This window comes from Colletotrichum lupini, chromosome 9, assembly GCF_023278565.1.
Source record: "Colletotrichum lupini chromosome 9, complete sequence".
Lineage (NCBI taxonomy): Eukaryota > Fungi > Ascomycota > Sordariomycetes > Glomerellales > Glomerellaceae > Colletotrichum > Colletotrichum lupini.
The window spans coordinates 3395373-3409694 of NC_064682.1; positions in this window are offsets into that span (position 1 = coordinate 3395373).

Here is a 14322-nt window from a genome sequence, read left to right on the forward strand (position 1 = left end):
CCTAGAAGTAGGTTTAGCGCGGCATTCTCGCCTTAATATTAAAGCTAGATCTTAGCCTCGAGTAGAGCGTTTCGTAGTTTTCGGGTACTTAATATAGAGTTATTTTCGCCTCTAGAACGCGCTAGACTATAATATAGAAATATCCAACTTTCCGCTCGTTAGTCCCCTTATTTAGCTAGGTTTTCGCTAGCTTATTAATTCGATCGATAAGCTCTTTAAGGATTTCTACTTACGATTTACCCTCTATTATCCTAACTATAGATACGAAAAAAATCGCTCGTAGCTTAGATAGGAGCTCTAAGTTCTTATTATAGGTCTCGAAGCGGCTTCGGATTACGTTAATTATACTAAGAAAGTCGTTTCGATCGAGATTACGTACCGCTTTGTAATAATAATTAGAGGCTTTACCTACGAGTACGATATTAACTACCGAATAGTACTAGTATTCCCTAATTCCGACTTTTTTATAATAATCGTAAAACATCGTTAGGGTTTTTTATAAGACCTTATACTTCCCCCTAGAGTATAATTTCTCTTTCGGGAAGATCTTTTTAAGGTTTATAAACTACCTCGTATTTACCGCTAGATTTTCGGTATTTATATATAATCCTTACGTCGCTACGTATTATTAGTAACTTCGGGTAGTCTACCTCCTTTCTTATTAGCTAATTAGTACCGAATTTCGTATTAGTAGTAGCGACGAGCTATAAATCGAAATAAGCGGAATTGTTAATTATCGTACTTTTAGTACTATATTTTACTTCTATATATCCTTTTGCGACGATAGATTACCGTTAGTAATTATAAAAAGGAAATCTAGGTCGTTTACCCTTTTTCTAAATTCGTTAAAGCGATTATACGCCCTATCGACTTATACCTAGGTCCATATTACGAATTCCTCTTCCGTAATCGTCGCTACTAGGATTTCGTAAGGTTCTTGCGATTATAATTACGCTAGTAATACCCCTTACTTATAAAAGAATTTATTAACCGCTTTTATAACTCCTAAGCTTACGCTTACGAACTATTTATCTAGCTAATAGCTAAGGTCGTTTACGATCTCGTAAAATAGGGGTTACCCCTATAGCCCCTTTTTCTTATAAACCTTAGTTAAATAGATTAATACTACGTTAATTTACTTACTATTAAACTAATCCGCGATTCTATATATCTACGTCCCCTAATAGTCTAGGTTAATATTTACTTATTTATAAAGGATTAGAATTCTATTTAAAATTGGGTTTTGTCCTCTTTTTTTTTACCCTAACTTGCTAAGGGTCGTGCTCTAGCTTATACCCGTATTAGTAGTCGCTAGCGTATTTAATCTTAACGGGGATATATTTAATCTGCGCACCGGTCGTAATAAATCCGTACTTTTGCTACTTAACGAATTTATCGGGGTCTAAGAAATTCCCGCTTCTTCTCGCTATCTTACTACTACTCTCGTTTTTATTATTTCTAGCGATTACTACTACCTTTCTAAATTACTAGCTATCGTACTTACTAAGATCCTCCTTTTTATTTAGTATAAAAAGATAGGTTCTAGTAGTTCCTTTTAATAATAGTAGCGGTAGACGTTTATATTATTATAATAAAATATAGTAATTAGTCTCGGGATCTTTACTAGTTACTAATTTCTCGAAATTAGTAATCTTATGCCGTAAGCTAATATAAAAAGAAGCCCTTTAGCAGCCCTCTAGAGGATTCTTTTCTTTTCCCTCGGATCCTCGTCTTTTTAGCCTTTTCTTAGGCTAATAATAACTCTAGCAGGAGGTCGCAGGACCACTTTAGGGTAGCTACCTTCTTCCTAGGTTAATCTCCGAGATCTATAATACTCTTAACTCGATATTATTAGGACCTCTAAATCCCCTCCTCCCTTATTAAACCGTCCCCTATACTATATTCCTAAGTAATACCCAGGGGGTAATTAAGGGAGCTACGAGGAGGTCGTCTAGATCGCGGGCTTAAGGGCATACTTATAAAATCCCTATAGTAATAAACTTTTCCGTATATCATAAATCTCTTAGCTTAATAACTCTTATAAAGTTACCTTTATTACCGAGTAAGAATATTTATGTTTAGAGATCCCCTTCTTTAATTACGTAGTACTCTTTTATACTATATTATTAAGCCCGTTTATTACGTTAGTCAATTAGGTAAGTAGTCGTCGTACGGGGAATTTTTTCTACTAATTTAGCTAGTTAATTTCTAATTACGGGCCGGCTGCGGAAAAGTTATTTAATAAAAAAGCTACTTAAAGTAATAGTAAAAAACTAATTGCTTAAGCGGTTCCGTTAATTAACATAGTTTAATATAATAAACGTCGACCTCTCGTAAGTAGTAAAGGGCTATAATTACTTAATTCCGTACGGCATTCGAGAATCGCCCCCTTTTTTATCAACTTCCGTAAGGTTAATTAGTACGAATCTCCTATCCCGTGCGGTATTAAAAAGTCGTCTCTTTTACGTAGCGAGATACCTTACCGATCTATAATAGTAGAATTTAATTACTAATTAGTATTAGTATCCCTATTATAGGGTAGTTAGTTCGAACCGTAGTTAACGAAGAGATCAATTGAACTATCTAAATATTTACGTAGGTATAAAAAGGAGGTTCTAACCGTAGGTTGGGCTAGCTACGATAATCGTAAATAGGGCCCCCAATTGGCCCCTGCGCAGTCGGCTGTATGCCGCGGTCGAATTGGACTTCCAATCCGACATCAACATCAACTAGCATCTAACTAAAGTAGGTTCTTCTTGGCATCGAATGATGGATCGTCGAGAGGAGTAGAACGGTGCAGAACTAAGTGGGACGCTTGCCAAAGAGACTTGAAGACTTGGAAGTAGGTTCGTGGTTGTGTCTGGGGAAGATGTTGGGTCTGGATCTTCATGTGAGCTTCAGTAGTAGCCACAATGTCCCGCTCATCTGTGTGTCTAGCCTCATCGCGCAGTGAAATGTTGGCTCCTTGATCTTAAGGTAGTTATCTCTCCACTGTCCAGGGCCGCTCTTTCAGTTGACGATTCGGATCTACGTGCAGAAATTCTTTCACGGCATCCCCTCAACTGGGGAACATAAGTGATCTGCCACTCAATGTAACCTGCATTGGGGTTCTTTCTTGGTTGCTGCTATCACAGCAACTCTTACTACGAGCTGTTTGAGTTTGAATACATTCTCCGAGTAACGCAAACCGGATATTTACGGGGGAAGAGGGTAATTCTACCACAAGTAGAAGTCATTGACGAGAAAGGGAGTCACTTCACTAGCTGACTCACTCTTGTTCTATCGCTCACTTGCCTCTATATGTCAAGTCAAGTTTTGTTGCAAGAGACTAGCAATAGTACCTCGGTGTGTCGACATGGAGCGAGGACCCTCTAGCGTTGCCATCTCCCGTCCAGGGCAAGTATGGATAACAAAGATGATCGAACATCTTGCTCACATTTCTGGTCTCCCAGCAGGTACTCGAGAGAAACAGGGCGTAGAAGGTGTTGGAATGTGCAAGCCAACAGCGCTTGATGGCGGTTCTAGGGCACAAAATGCATAATAGGGACCTCCGCCCACCTCGATATCTCTCGTCTGTTGCAGCCATACGCCATCTATTACACTTCCCATATCTTCGTTCAACGGAACGAAAGAACAAGTCCCTCTGAAACTCCTGAAAGCGCCGATCAGTGACGGCTCACCCCGTGAACTACTAGTCAACGACTGGTAGTGAAGTCGGGTCAGAAATGCGACAAGTGGTCCTACCGCTACTTACTGTCGAGTTTTGAACTACGGGTTATGTGACCTATCGACTGCCTCGCTTCTCTGGATGCATGCCCGCTGCCATGAGTGTTAGATACCTCAGGCCGGACACGCTTTCACACCACATGCCTGCAAAGGCCCGTCAATTCGGCTTCCGGCGCATCTTTCAGTAGTATTTGTCGAGCCACCTCTGTAAAGGCCCACAGAGTACAATGCCGCGTCCCGACACCAGGTTGCAAGATGTAGGGGGAACGGCATAGCCGCCCGACCAAAAACTTTGCAAGAAGGAGGGTCAGGGGCCTAGCAGGCAGGGCTTCCTTCAGTTACAGTGCGAGCCGAGTCAGAAGAGACACGTTGATCATCCCTTGCCCCGTTTTTGGGTCGCATTCGGTCTGTAGCCTGGAACAATCAGAGGTTAGCAGTCTCGATTGCCGTGACATCTCGATACGAGTGACAGATGTCAGGTGTAAGACGCTGCACCCTATGATAGTAGTACAGGAGCAGCGTTCTGGTACGACCGCCAGCGAGGGTCGAACTTTGTGGTCCCCACAGAACTTGTAACCTTCTTACTCGCATGAGAGGCAACTTCCCCGTTATCGTCAGACTCATCTGGCCCTAGACATGGGAGAAGTCCCACATATCTTAGCCATCCGGTATCGGTAACGTTGACAGGTCATCTGCAGTACAGGGACTTGGACCGTCCTCGCAGCCAAGGGCAATCAAACGTCACTAAGCTACGCATGGCTGAGGTCTAGTCGGTACTTCTAAATTCCAAACACCCAGGTGCGAAGAGACTGCCTTCTGTTACGTCCTTTTGAGCGCATTAACCCGAGATTACTTGCTGCGTAACATGTATGCAGGTTGCCATGGAGAGACTGTTTGTGCCCGTCATGACAGAATAGGCCTTCAAAGTACAGGGACTAAGGTTGGTCTCAATGTTTGAGAGGGATCTTGAAGGGTCCCATGGCGACATGAATCCACTGCAGGCCTCCCACTGGAGGTTGAGCAGCATCTTCGCAATTCATTGATAACCCGATACTTCTCCCATCGTCCCACCTTGCTTCAGTGTAGGGATGAGAAACAACGTATACTCTCAAATTTGTGTTAGCTGACGCTGTATGTTATCATTGTAAAGTTGTCTCCCTGGCTAGGCAAACGGTGTTCTTCTTGATTTTCCGCACAGAACCGAGCTACCCCTGAGCATGTCTTTGCTTGACCGTAGCCTACAAAAATGTAATCGACAACTCGAACACAAGAAATCCGCCAGCCACAAACTTCAGGCCGTCTCCTACGATGATCATAAAGGTAATGCCTGCGAGATTTTTCACCAGTGTAAAATACTTCTTGGAGCCCGCTTTCCTGAACCCCGGGTCTTTTCCAACAGACGCACGTCATCCATCCAGGACCCCTATGCAGAGAATCCGCTATGTTGCATGTCTCAACCTACATTTGATGATCCCCATAGCCTGTCTAGCTTCCTCTCGGCGTCGGATCATGTCCCGTTGAGGTATTGGGGATGAGTTTACCCCACTTCATGCGCTTGGTATCATGAGATTGCTCGTTCCGAAGTCCGGTATGGGAAAGTCGTTGAGCATGGGTGGATCAGGGTACCAGAGACTTACAGCGAACCATTTGTGATGAGTTTGCGGACAGTGATACCTCGCATAGTCTTTTTCTGGCGTAAACCATTTCGAGAATGGTGTGCTGCAGCATAAGTTCTCGGGGGTTGGTGCTCAACCGTGGTCCATGACAGGCCGACTGAAAGTGTCATACCTGGGGGTTGCTAGAGGTAATCATAGCCGGCTATCAAATTCCATGGAGATAGAAGAGACTTCACGTTGCAATGCAAAGATTGCTCTGATTAAACGGTTCATTGAAATGCCTACATATTTACTGCCTGAATGAGCGTCTCCTGTGTCTCAATAGCAAGGGGGCAGCTCCTACCCCACCAAATATCACTTCCTCTCTGTAGGTACTTTCACCAAAACCGATTCTTTTGAGAGCTTATCCATTGGTTTGCGCTTTGCTTTCTCCTGAATTCGCACTCTATGTAGAAAAGGATAGTTTTCGAAAGCCGATGCAGGCGCCCTTCACCCTGACGGGTGGAACCGGCGTTGAACAATCAAACAAACAAGCAAACACTGCTCATGGGCTAGGTGTGACCAAGAAAATCGGGCTCCGCTTGGATCACGGAAAGCCGCACGAGATAGAAGAGCTATCATCTCTCTATCCTACAGATCTCTTGATCTGCCACGAGACGGCTTTAGGTCTCAACCAGCACTCTACGATACTCTCTCTCCGGCCAACTGGAACACCCTGTGACTCTGAGGCGGATCTAATTCCCATGCCTGAATAGTAGGAGTTGAGTTCCAGTCTAAGGAGGACCAAAGAATCGAGGCATTGCGATAACTCGCTTAATGATATAAGGTAGTTATTACTGGATGTTAGGTAGGATAAAACCCCTTGTACTTTTGGTCTAAGTGCGTTGAATCAATAAAGTCGCAATCTTGACAGAAATAGTTTTGAGGTCGAGCTCGAAGGCCTTAAACAAGTCTATTCCTATGATGACTTTAGTTTCCTTGAGAATCTCGGTCCCCGTGGTCTCACGACCTTGATTGTGTACATGCCCAGCTGCGAGAGTCTACACGTAGGGGTAAGAATGAAAACGGCGCCTGGCATACTCTCATTGTCAGGGAGACCGCATGCCAACGCGATCTTCGCAAAATTAGATCTTCCTACTTGATTCACTCATTCACTATCTTATCAATAATGAAGTACTATGCCTTGAGTTCTTTCTGAAAGTTCCAGAAGTCTAACTTGCTGGCCGTCGGCCGAAGGAATTCCAAGCTAAGGTACCTCCCATGGGCTATGACTGTTGCATGCACTCAATACGAACCGCGAAGTTTTTTTGGCACCCTCTGATTGACTATGATAAATGACTGGGCTGTATGAACTTGATTTTTGATTTAGTATGTGATGGTAAGGTTGTTAAAGATGGACTGGCGTACATCGCCACATCATATGGTCATCTGAGGACGGTCTCTCGAAAGGATTCAATGCTGCAGCTCTTATCGGCCTACATTTAGCCCATCAAGACAAGAAACTGACTTGTAATAAATTCAAATCCACTATACTGCATCCTACCTCATAGAAGAAGAAGATGCAAGTGCAGTGACATTGGCATCCCTCAACTAATTTCATTAGCCTTGCCTCTCATACAAGCTATCCTGGATTCCCAACTCAGCTGACCGGTAAGTCAAAGCACCCACTTTTGGGCACCCCCCCCTTTTGGGCACCCTAACAAAACATGGCATCCAAACATCAATACCAACCACAATTAATTAATTAACTACCTTCCACTACCACAATAATATAATTAAAATTCTCCCTAGGTAATTCGACCCTTGCGAGTCGATTAGGACTAACTAAACGGTCGCTAGAGTCCTCCTAAGCTTTTTATACGTTCTAAATATCCGCGAACTTAGTATTTAGGTCTAAATATATAGTCTTTTTTTTCCTAGGCCTTATGCGCTTAATCCTAGCCTTAAGAACTCGAACTTAGTACCGAGATATAGCTAATTAGTAGGCCTGCTCCTTAAAAGCTTTTTTTACTTTTTAAAATAGTAATCGTTAAGTATTATTATCTAAACTAAGCTCTATAAATAGCTTTAAGTAATTACAGAGCTCGCTAGCCTTCCTAGGAGTTAACTAGTTAATAATAGAGGTTACTAATACCTAGTTAAGTAGTTTACTAATATTACTAGTCGTCTACCTAGCTTCTATACCCCTTTTAGATAGTATAACGTATATAGGTAGGACTATTAGGTTAAGAAGTGGCTTAGCTATATTAAGTAGCTATAGTCTAGTTACTTTTTACCTATTTCGTATATTTAATAACGTTAAACTAGCTAAACGAGCAAGCTAGTAGTAGCTTAAGAAGTACTACTTTTTAACGATAGTAGAATTATCTACTATATCCTTCTTACTAAGCTCCTTTTTATATACAGACTTAATAGGCCTAAAGATAGCTATATTTAATAGCTAGAGGACATAGGAAGCGTATAGTAGTAAGAATAATAAGTAAATGTTATTTTTATAGCACTCCTATATAAATTCTATCGTTATATAACTCCTATACCTATTTAGTACTAATAGTCGAGGCTAGTTCAGCTTACTAAGCCCCCTAATAGGGGGGGTCTTAGTCTATAATAAGAACACTTCTTTTAGCTAGTAAAAGGTAGTCTCGTCGGTCGTCTAGCTATTATCTATTATTATAAACTTCTAACTATTATAAGCGGTAAGTTAAAGAGGGAACTACTATTATTAAACCGACTTTCCCTTATAAATAACTAGTAGTTTAATAGCTCTACTATTAGTAGAGATATACTTAATAATCGTTACTTAGGTACGCGAACTAGGCTCTTTTTTTCGCACTACTATAGCCTCTACTATACTTAAAACTAGCCTATTAGCTCCCTTACCCTCTATTATACTAGTCTTATTTATATTATACTTATTAGCCTATTTAATACCGCTAATCTCTAGTATATTAAGTAATCTAAACTATTATTTAATTATATTAATAATAGCTCTATTAACGCGGCGCGAATCGATTAAATAACTTCTCTAGACCCTTATTAATAAATTCTTTTTAATAAAAGCGTTAATCTATCTCTTATTAAGTAGTTTATTATCCCCTTAGGACCTTAGAACTTACTTAGCGAATTCCCTAACCTATTTATAAGTTAGTATAATACCTAGGTAATACTATATACGAATCTACTAGGCTAGCTAGTCTTCTTACTATAGAAGAAGCCTCTAAAGCTCTGCGAATGCCCTCGCCCTCGTCTAGTAGCCTCTCCTTCGACCCTAAAGTGTTATCCTAGGAACCCTAAACTCAATCGAGGCCCTTTTAATAGAGAGACCGTTTCTAATAGTATTAAGTACCTATTAGAGCTCATTTTCGGTATACGATACTATTACTTATTAATTAGTAAGTGTGCTAAAAAAGAATGTATTTAGACGATTTTTGCAATTGTTATGTTGAATTGAAATAATAGGTAGGGTTTTAATGTGGTAGCTGGGAGGGATTTTTGGGGGTGCCCAAAAGGGGGGGGTGCCCAAAAGTGGGTGCTTTGACTTAAAACTCAGAGCTCAATTGTCGATTTGTCTCGCAGATGGCACATTCCATCATGACACTTGCGACCCCGCCATAGGTCGACCGAGGAGATCTCCTTTGGGCCATGATCAAAAGTCAGTGAATTTGAGATTTGCTATGTTTGTGGTTTCGGTGATGTAGGATGGCTACGAGCAGATGACGTGTTTGAGCTTTCTACCCGTTGCCAGGTTTCTTCTTATCACGAGTTATAGCACGCAGCAATGGGCATACGGAGTGTAGTAAAAGTGGCTTAACTATTAAAGTAGAAATAGACAAAAGGAAAAGGTCTATATATATAATATCTAAGATAGACACATAATTTAGTACGTAACGGGCACTTTATAAAGTATAATTACTATCCCTATTACGTAATATACCCCCTAATTACTACCGCTAGGGAGCTATTATACTTAAAATAAAATCTCTAAATACCCTTATAAAGGCCTAATTTAGTTAAATATAAATAAAAAAAAATTAAGTATAAGGGATATACGTCTTTTGAACCGCGTTTATTATAAATATATCCCTTTATTTAAAATAAATAGAATCCTAACTTAAAATAATACGTATTTTACTACTTTTAATATATAAATTACTAAGGGTAAGGCTACTTAGCTACTTTACGTATATTTAAATTCTCGTAGCGTTACCTAGCTATTATTTTTCTTCCTCTTTTTAACTTCTTATAGTTATTATAAATACCCCTATTTACTACGCACGCGCACTTATACCGTTAAATTATTTACTAATTTTATTTTAAATATAAATATTTCATATATTTAAAAATAATAATAAGTTTTATGCAATTTTTATAATACTTTTTATATATATGTTATATAGTTTATTAAGAGTTTAAATAAATAATAATACTAACGAGCCTTTCTAAATTATTACCCCCCCCTATAACCTTTTATTTACTTATTAAGGCCTAGTTACTAAGCTCTCCCTCCCTAATTAAGAGAATATTAAGGTTATTAATTAAAATACTAAGGACTTTATTAAGTTCGAGGCTTTTTTTAATAACTATAATAAGGGTAATAATAAAATAAATAATAATAATAAGAGCTCTAATAGGCTTTTACCTATTCCCCCCTCGGAGTTTAAAAATAAAAATAAAATTAATTTAAATAATAAGCCCTTTAAAAAGGGTATATTATATATTTATTATCTTAAGAGTTTATATTTAATATTATTCTAAAATTTAAAAAATATAAAGCTAGCTCTTTTTAAAAAAGTAATAAGAAATAAAAAAAAATACCGAAAGGCTAAGGTACCCCCCGTAATAAGTATAGTTCTTTTTGCTATTCTAAGCCTATTTAACGTATACTTAGTCTTTAAAAAGCTTAAAAAAGAGGCTCTTAAAGAACGGGAGATTTAGTATTTACCCTATTTTAAAATAGCCCTTTAGTATACTAATATTAAGGATAGTAATTATTATTTTATAAAAAGTAATAGTTAGTATATATACTATTTTAACGGCTATTTAATTAAGAAATATATTAATATACTAGTCGTTTTATAACTAATAGCCTGGGCCCTTACCGAGGCTATTATAAGTAGCGCTCCCTCTTTTATAAGTATATTATCTTTTTTTATCGTTAAGAAGCGCACTTTTAACTATAGTTTTAATAAGATATTATTAAGCTCTATAATATCGTTCGCTAAATATATAATAACTAAAAGATATATAAGAACTATATTAGTTTTTATATAGAGGACTTTTTTAATATATACCCCCGGTCCTCTTTTATACTTATTATAATTATTTATAATTAACTTTTTATTACGCTACCCGCTTTTATATTTTAAGTTATTAATTTAATAATTATTTTAATTCTTACGCCCCCCGCTACCCCTACTACTCTTAGCTTCGTAAACTTTAAAATATATAAAACGCGTTTCTTAGTACGCATATTAACCTTCCTCTTTAATAACGCTATACTCCTAGTAATTACGTACTTTATAAACTAAGAGTTTAAATAATAAATATAAGCCCGGGTCTTATTTTTATATATATATACCGTATAAAATAAGGTTATTTTAAGAGTTTAGGCCTTTAGGTTATAAAAAGTTTTTATTTTATTTATTTTAAGCCTCTGGGCCGCACTTTAGATTCCGTTTATTATTTATTTTTAAGTATTAAGTTTTTTAAGTATAGCTTAAATTAATTATTTTTAACTATTTTAGCTATTTATAATAGCTTCTCGCGTATTATGAAAGTTAAAAAGTATACGAAAATATTCGAACTTAGCTCGTAAAAGGTTTTTAATAAGTCTATTTACTAATATATTTTTTATTAATATATAAATAAACTCGAAGCTACTTTTAGCGTGCTCTTATCTTAGCTATATATTTTATATATCGATATAGCGAAGTTAAGTAGCTATTTTTTCTCCTTTCTCTATAACGAGTCGAATCGTTTATTAATTATCGTAGTTAACTAACTATACTTCTCTTAGGTTAAGGGTAATATTTTTAAAAAGGCGTTTTAGAGCTATAATTTCTTTTATAGTTTTTTTAAAATAAAAAAGCTTAGTTTTAGTAATTAACGTCGTAACTATTATTTAGTATACTAATTTTTATTAAATTAGGCTACTAAAAAGGAATATTATATATCCTTAAAATAATCGTCGTATTATTTTATTATTTACGAAGCTAATATTTCTAGCTAGAAAAAATAATTACGTACTTAGTATACTACTATAGTAGAGCGTAAAATATCCCGTTATATAAAAATATCGAATATAATAGTTAATTATTTTAATATAAGTTATGCTTAGGTTAATTAAGAACTATAATAATTATAAATAAGTAAAGGTAATATCTAGTTTAATTATAATAACTATATAAAGTATACTCTTAACCTTTTCTTAGTAGCTCTTTATTTCTTTTTTTATTACTTACCCCTCGTTTAGTTTAAACTCTTTTTAGAAAAGAGGGGTAGCTAGATATAGTGAGTTTATAAGGTTAAAGCGCTTAGTAACTCGCTTAATATATATATCGTAAATAAAGTAAACTTTATAAATAATACGGTTTTATAAAATCTATACTCTAAAGAAGTAATTAATCGGTCTATTCTTTTTAAAGTTAATATATTTTTTTATACTATTAACGATCCCCTAAGCCGCTTTTTAGTCGTCTTAATAATATAAAATAATAAAGTTATTAATATAGAATACTAATATTACTTTTTTATTTACGGTTTAGTAAATATAGATCTCTTCGTAGTTATATATTATATTTATATTACGGAGTATAGAAGTAAAAGTTTAGAACTAAAAAATTAATAAGTCTTAGAAGCTATATAGAGCGCATTAAAGTTTACTTATTTTATTAATAACCTTATATCTCTTTAAGAGTTTAATAATTACTAGCTTCTCGCTCTTAAGAAGTACGTTAAGAAATATATTAATAATATTATATTAGTTTATTTTAAGGTCGAATTAAGTAGTTATTATTATTATAAGCTTAAAGGCCTTTATAATAAGCATCGAAGCGTATATATTTTATAAGGGGTTAAGTAGTTATATATCCCCCCTCATATATATACGTACTTTTACCTCGCTAACCTCGTTATTAACGTCGTATTTATAAATATATACTTATTTTAATAAAAGTAAGATCCCTTATTTAAAATTACGGTCGACCTCTTCTTATATATTAATATCCCTTAGCTTTTTTATTTCTATATTTATAGTATTTTTAAATAACTTTTATAGTTATAATAAGAGATATTTAATATCGCTAAACTTTTTTAATAAGCTTTAAAAGTTAATTTTAATAAGTCGTAGTATTTAAACTCCTCTAGAGCGCTCTAAATAAGTTTTATAAACTACTCTTTTTACTATTTAACAAAGTATTATATATCCTATATTACTTTTTTTTATAGCTTTTTATTAATTAGGTATAAAAGTAAAAAAAAAAGTAGTCCTAAAGACGGTTGTAGTAATCGCTATTTCTTATATTTAAATATAAGAGCGTCGTAAAGATATTATTATTAAAACGTTATAAAAGTCTACGGGCCCGGTTTAAATACTTAGGACCTAATAGAGCTTTACTTAGTACTTAATAAGGCAGTTCTTATAAGCTCTATTCTTATATAATAATAGAGGTTTATTATAAGGGTTCCTTATTAACGTTAACTTTAGTATTAAGAATTACTTTTTTATAATTAGTATTTTATTTACTACGTACTTTAGTATTTTATTAAGAGCTATTAAGAATTAAAAACTTAAGAACCTCTACGGTATATATAAGCGCTTATAAAGAGGATTATAAATTATATAAAGCTATTTATAACCTAGTTATTATATCCCTTTTTTTACCCCTATCCCTAAGCTTATATAAGGGGGTTATTTTAGGGGTTAATAATAATAATAAGACTATATTAGCCTCTTTAGCCTTATTTATTATACTCTAGAGTACGTCTATTAGTTACTTAGCGTCTTAAATAGTTAAAAATCTAATAATAATACTAATTTTAATTATAAAGTTATTTTAAGTATTAGTATTTCCGAAGTCTAGATTTACTTCCCTAAGTACTCGAACTAATTTATTATTAGTATTAAAGAGTTTTTATATCTCTTAAATTATTAAATTTACTTACTTACTTACGATAGCTTATTCCTTATATACGGGATTATGAAAGACTTTTTTATTAAATTTAATATTCCTTATAATAAATACTTACTTAAGCGCGGGTACTTAGACCCTATATAAGTTATATATTTTTAATATATATCTAACTAAGTATCCTATATACCCATGGGAAAGTATTTTAAACTCTTTTTAACGTATACCCCTCTTATAATCTTTATAAAAAGGGTATACTTAGTAGTTATATACGTAAAGGCTACCGAGATACGGGGTAACCGGTTTAAAATTCCGTACTTAGTAACCCGTTTATTACTAGCGTTAATACCGCTTTTACTAATTAATTTTTATTATAATAAGTAAATCTCCTTTATTAGCCTCCCGTAGGGTAATATTATAAATAAAAATTATTATTAATACTATTTTATTTTATAAATTTATAAGGAGGTTTATAAAAAGGTATATCTTATAAGCTTTAGTAATTACGAGTTAATTTACTTTTTTAACGTTACCTACGGGTTTTTTTATATATAAAGGTAGAAGTTTTATTCCGATTCTTAGCTCGCTATACTACGTTTTATATACGTATTTAACGTTTATAATTAGGAGAGCGGTTTTATTATTATTTTTAAAAAAGTAGATTAGAGTCCCTTTTTAATAACGAATCGCTACTTTAAGGCTCTATAATATAAAAAACACTTCCTCCTCTATTTTTATTTTTAAAAAGAACCCCCTAAGCTACTTATTATATTTATTAAAAGTTATAAGTATATATTATTATTTATTAAAAAATAGTTCGAAATAGAAAAGATCTTAGTATATATAGTACT